Consider the following 6,110-nt stretch of genomic DNA (forward strand, 5'->3'; position numbering starts at 1 on the left):
TTGTTTATTTTGTTAATAAACCCCTTTCACTTCATCCTCACTGGTCTGTTTCGTTGGTGCCTTGTATTACAGGCGGTGAGTTAAAGGATAGTATACTTGACTGCAGGAGCCTGGGGTGTAGGGCTCTTGACAGTCATTTCCCAAATTTGTCCCCATATTAAAAAAAAACTTTTTGCAGTCTATCTCTCGCACGCAAGGACCTCTGATCCAAGATTTGAAGGATATTCTGCCTGACAGTTGAACAGAGCACTGTTTAGACTAGATACAATCGAATCCATTTCTCAGTTGAGAGCAAGACTACTGTAGTATACAGGTTTCCAGCCTGTGAGTGTTTGAATTCTCTGACAGCAAATACTTTTTATACATATTGGTGGTACTTATACATATGGGATATTTCCCAACAAATGTCCCCATGTACCCAGCATGTGTCAAAAGAACTTCATGCACTGGCATACATTTTTTCCCTTCTGTATAGTAAAGTGTAGTTTACTGTACTTTCCTATGCAGAGAAACAGTAAAATACTAAACATTTGCTTTATTATTTATTATTATTTTATTATTATTTTTTACAATAGGAGCTGTAAACTGTATGTTTATACAGGGATACATTACAGCATTCCATCAGAGGTATACGTCAGATGATCCTCCTGACATAAATCTTCGAAGTAGGCTGAGAACCATGAAGTATTCCTAAACCATTAAAAGATTTCTATTTAAAACTACTTACTCTAAATGACATATAATTCATGTTTTTAATATACTTTATTTTTTTGTGTTACCTACAGAATAGGTAACAGAAGTTCAGGTGCCTATAGTGGTTTAAAATCAGTTTACTCATACACCTCTGACATGTCAGCGGTGTACTGGTGTATGGATTCTGCTGCTGGGCAACAATGAGCTCTTTGTTGGCAAGAGCACACATCGCTCTAATGTAGCCTGGCATAGCACATCTGATGCTTGAGTGGAGCGGGCACAGGCAGGAGCTCCTGCCTGCGCCTACTCACTCTGGTCTGCTAGTCTTCCATAGCACATTGGTATGGAGCGATTGGACGCAGGCAGAGGCTCTGCATAGCACATTACTGATCTGGCCTGTTCCTGCTCTACTCAAGCCTGGCATAGCACATTAGACGTGCAATGCAAGGCTTTAACAGAGCATCGTTGGCACAGGCAGGAGTGGCAATGTGTGCTCTAGCCAGTACAGTGCACCTATTTTCTAGGTAAAACAAAAAATAAAAATAAAGTATATTACACAAATGTATTATATGATATTTACAATCATTTTTACTAAAATTGTTTTAAATGTTTAGAACAATGAACATTTAAAGGGGGTTATACAGTACATATTGATGGTCTACCCTCAGATCACTGGGGTCTGACACCAGCACACTGGTGCTAGAAATTAGACAGTGGACGGAAAGCTGCATCCACTCTTTATCTTTCAGCACCAGTGTACATTCAATAGGAGCTGAGCTGCAGTATCCCGACACGGCAACTACACAGCGGACAAAACTTTGTGCTTCTAGTTTCATCTGCTTGATAGTTTCTGGTGCCCGCACCTGCCCCACAACAGCTGATCAGTGGGGATGCTACAGTAGGTGCCAGACCCCCATCAATCTGATTTTGATGATCTATGCTGAGGATAGGCCATCAATATCCAAGTACCTGAAAACGAATTTAATACATAAAAATATATTAAAGGATTGTAGATATATATAAAAGATTATAGAACTTTTCATTTATTCAGTGATTGAGTTTAATCATATAAATCTGAAAGGCTATGGACACCTTTGGGGGACATTTTATTATTATTGCATTCTATTTTTCTAGGCTAAAATCTTTTTTTTTTTCAGTTGGTATTTATTCAAAATGATGTTCAACAGATTTTTCCTCTACAGCCTTCAGTTTTATTGTATGTTCAGACTGTTGCTTCTCTTTTCAGTGAATCCATCAGACAGCTTCTTTGATGGCTTAATCTATAGCCATTTTCTTTACTTTGCTAATAGCTCATAAACATTCATTTAAAGGCTATATACACCTTCAAAAGCAACTTTGAGAGCATTTTACTCATTTTGGGCTAAATATTTTTTCTATTGGTCTTTATTAAAAATATTGAGCCATTCTGTCACAAAAGATTATTTTTCTAGCTGTCTGAATTGTACTTTTTACTTTCACTTTGTACCAGTCATCTAATAATCCTTATTTCTAACTTACTAAGAGGTCATAAACACTTATTTAAGGCAAAATACCGGTAAGTAGAATGTAATTGGCATATACTGTATTTTACATTTAGGGGTAATGATTTTCTTTTCATACAAGATCTACAGGTATTTGAATCATAATAAGGAGACAGAAATCTTCTCAGACTTTTTAGACTAGAATGATTGTTTTCACATATTCTACATTTCGATTCTGTAACTTAGTTTCTTCATTTAAAATGCATTTGCTTGAATAAAGTTTATATGTTCTGTTACTTTGTGCCTTTATGTTTTCTCCTGGAATGAACAGTTTGTGTCCATAATCCAGGAAACAGAATTGATAGAAGCCACTGAACTCCTCAGCTCTTCTATAAATAAAGAAAATGTCAAAAAAATTAATTAAAAAAAATCACTGTTCTTCATTCCTTCATCCCCTCCTTTCCTTTGATCCTATTTTGTCTTATATTACACTTAAAATTGAGAAATATACTGTATCAAAGAATCTTCTCTTTACATCCTAGGAGAACACCAATGCTGCTATCCTCCTCACAGATCTGTCACAAGCTGTGAGCCAAGTGGCTGGATCATGAGCCTCCCTGCTGTGTCCTGACTGCAGTAGGACACAACACTTGTTAAGCCTTGCCCATTAGTCAGTCTCCAGCCAAATATGGAACAGGTTATCATGGGATTTACTCCTTTATTATCCCTTGAGATTTCTCCAAGACTTTTTGTCAGGATCATGCAGAAAGTGCCGCAGACTGAGAAACAGTAAGGACAACTATATTCCTTGTTTACTTTTAGCATTAATTTCCAGGTTTAGTGTTCCTTTAAAGAGAGTATGTTACTATTAGAGCATCACTGCAATGCCCTGAGTTCTACTAGGGAGTAGAATCATATTTTCTAAAGATTCTAGAGATGAATGGTGGGGAAGGGAGAAGCGTCTTGCTTCCCCGTTCCTCTGATAGGCTGGTGCAGATTTGAGCCGTACAGCATCTCTACCAGCCTCATGGAGGTAAGTTATAAGTGTTTATTTTTTTAAATCTGGAACACAATGCAAGAGAGGAGCGCTATGGGGGCATCTATGGGGACACTTCTTACTGGCACATTATTAGGGGGGCACTATGGGGACATCTATGTGGGCACTTCTTACTGGCACATTATTAGGGGGCTCTATGGGGGCACTTCTTACTGGCACATTCTTGTAGGGCACTATGGGGGCACTTATTACTGGCACATTATTGGGGGGAACTATGGGGGCATCTATAGAGGCATCTATGGGGCACTTCTTACTGGCACATTATTGGGAGGCACTATGGGGGCACTTCTTACTGGCAAATTTTTGGGGGGCTCTATGGGGGCACATCTTACTGGCAAATTATTGGGGGGGCACTTCTTACTAGCACATTATTGGGGGGAACTTCTTACTGGCATATTATTGTGGGGGCACTATGGGGGCATCGATTGAGGGCACAAAGAAGGGGTATTTTATATGGGGGCACTATGGGTAAGGGGGAGAGGAACACTAAGTAGGCATCTAGGGGCACTTCTTACTGGCACATTATTGGGGGCCTCTACTGAGGGCCCAAAGAAGGGGTATTTTATTTGGGGGCATTATGGGGTGAGAAGAACACTATGGGGGCATCTACTGAGGCCACAAAGAAGGGTTATTTTATATGGGGGCTCTGTATAGGGGCATTTATACTGGGACCCATTATGGGGGTATTATGTGGAATGGGGGGAGGAGCACTATGGGGGCATCTTAAGGAGCACTAAGAAGGGGTATTTTATACTGGCAAATTATGGGGGGCACTGAGGGCATCTACTGGGGCACTATATAGGGGCATTTTATACTAGTACATTATGGGGGTCACTATGAGGAAGGGGGAGAGTAGCACTATGGGGACATTTACTGGGGGCACTATATAGGGGTATTTTATACTGGCACATTATGGGAGCCCTATGGGGTAGGGGGGAGAGGAGCACTATGGGGGAATTGACTTGGGGCATTATATAGGGGTATTTTATACTGGCACACATTATGGGGGCACTATGGGGACATTAGCTCAACTGGGGGCATTAAAAGGGGGTATTTTTTGCACTGGCACACATTATAAGGGGGCACTATAATAGGTAGTATTTATTGTTAGGTTCCTGTCCTATATAGATCGCCTTGACGCTGGCGGACAGGCACAAATAATTTTGCACAAAATGTACTTGCCAAGAATCTCATATTTATAAAATGAGTGTAGCATTAGCAGCAGTATATTTTCTATAATTATGGCATTATTGTGCTTTATTTGTGTTAGCAGAGTGCTGTTGCATTGTTTCTGTGCTTCCAGCTATGGCCACGTGCACCTGCACATTGGGATGTACTGACTGACCCCCTTTTTCTTTGCTATTTGTATTGGAGGTGTGGCTGACTCCATTGGTCTTGCACTCCTGACTAGCCTATGTGACTCATAGATTTATTTTAATTAATGCAAGTATAAAGCTGTAGCCTGCTCACCCTGTATCTTCTTGCACCAGGAGAGGTAAGGCATAGTGTGGGCTCAGCTAGGGGTGCACCAGACTGCCATGATGATTTATTTCAGCCATCTCTTGTCTCTGCAGAGTTTGACAACTACTTTTCCATCCTCCTCCCCACATTTTGAACACCCCATCCTGCCACCTCTAATACTGTGCCCACTGTGCCTCCCAATACTATACTGCAGAAACAGATAATCCCCCTGAAAATACTATTACTACACAGATAGTTACCCTATAATAATTGGCACACAGTGCCCTAAAAAATAACTGTGCCCAGCAAATAGTGTCCCTGAAACTTATAGTGCTGTAAACATAGTGTCCTCCAAAAATAATTGTACTTAGCTGATACTGTGCCAGGGTGCCTCCCAATGTAACAGTCCTACCAAAACTCCCACCAATAGTAATAATACTCTGCCAGAGTACCCTATGTGATAGCAGTGCACCCAATAGTAATTTTGCTCCCAGAAGTAATAATGCCCCCATAGTGCCCCCATAATGTGTGCCTGTGCAAACAATGAACCCTTATAATGTTTGTTAGTAAAATAATTCCCGCTTGCAATGTTTCCCAGTAAACAAATTCTCCCTGATAATGCGTGGCAGTACAAAAATACCTTCTTATGTGTGCCAATACAAAAAATGCTCACTTATGATGTGTGCCAGTACACAAAAAACTAAAACCTTTTAGTGCACCATGTAGAACAAATGTCCTCATAGTGGCCACCTTAGAATTTGTGCCAATACAAAAATGTTCCCTTATAATGTGTGCCAGTACACAAATGCTCCCTTACAATGTGCGCTAAGTACAAAACAATGCCCCCTTATATGCCAGTACAAAAAATGCTCCGTTATAAAATGTGTCAGTACAAAAAACTACCACCTTTTAGTGCTCCCAGTAGAACAAATGCCCCCATAATGGGCTACTTATAATGTGTGCCAGTACAAAAATTTTCCTTTTTACAACCACAATGTCCCCATAGTGCTTTCTCCAATTACAAAATAATGACCCCCCACCCCATTGTGGACCAACACCATGCTGCCAAATAAAAATAATAAACTCAAATACTTACCTCCATTCTGCTGTCAGCGATGCAATGCAAGACCTCTTCTGTGCCTTGAGCTCTATGCAGCCCGGCTCAGGCAGCGCGATAATGATGACAGCGGCCTCTGATAGGCTACAGGAGCTAGGACTAAAGCCTATTAGAGGAAACAGTGGGCCAGGGAGACATCGGTACCGTGCTCTGTTGCAGCATTCAACTCTATTGCTGTCCTGAGTACAGTGATACAGTTGAATATGTAGAGATAAGTGTTTCCACAATTGAAGCGCTCATTGCCCATGGCCCTTCTGCTGCCCCCCTCTTGTCCCTACCTGGTGCTGCCTGAGGCAATCGC

Source organism: Bufo bufo, chromosome 2, assembly GCF_905171765.1.
Source record: "Bufo bufo chromosome 2, aBufBuf1.1, whole genome shotgun sequence".
In the NCBI taxonomy this organism is placed as follows: Eukaryota; Metazoa; Chordata; class Amphibia; order Anura; family Bufonidae; genus Bufo; species Bufo bufo.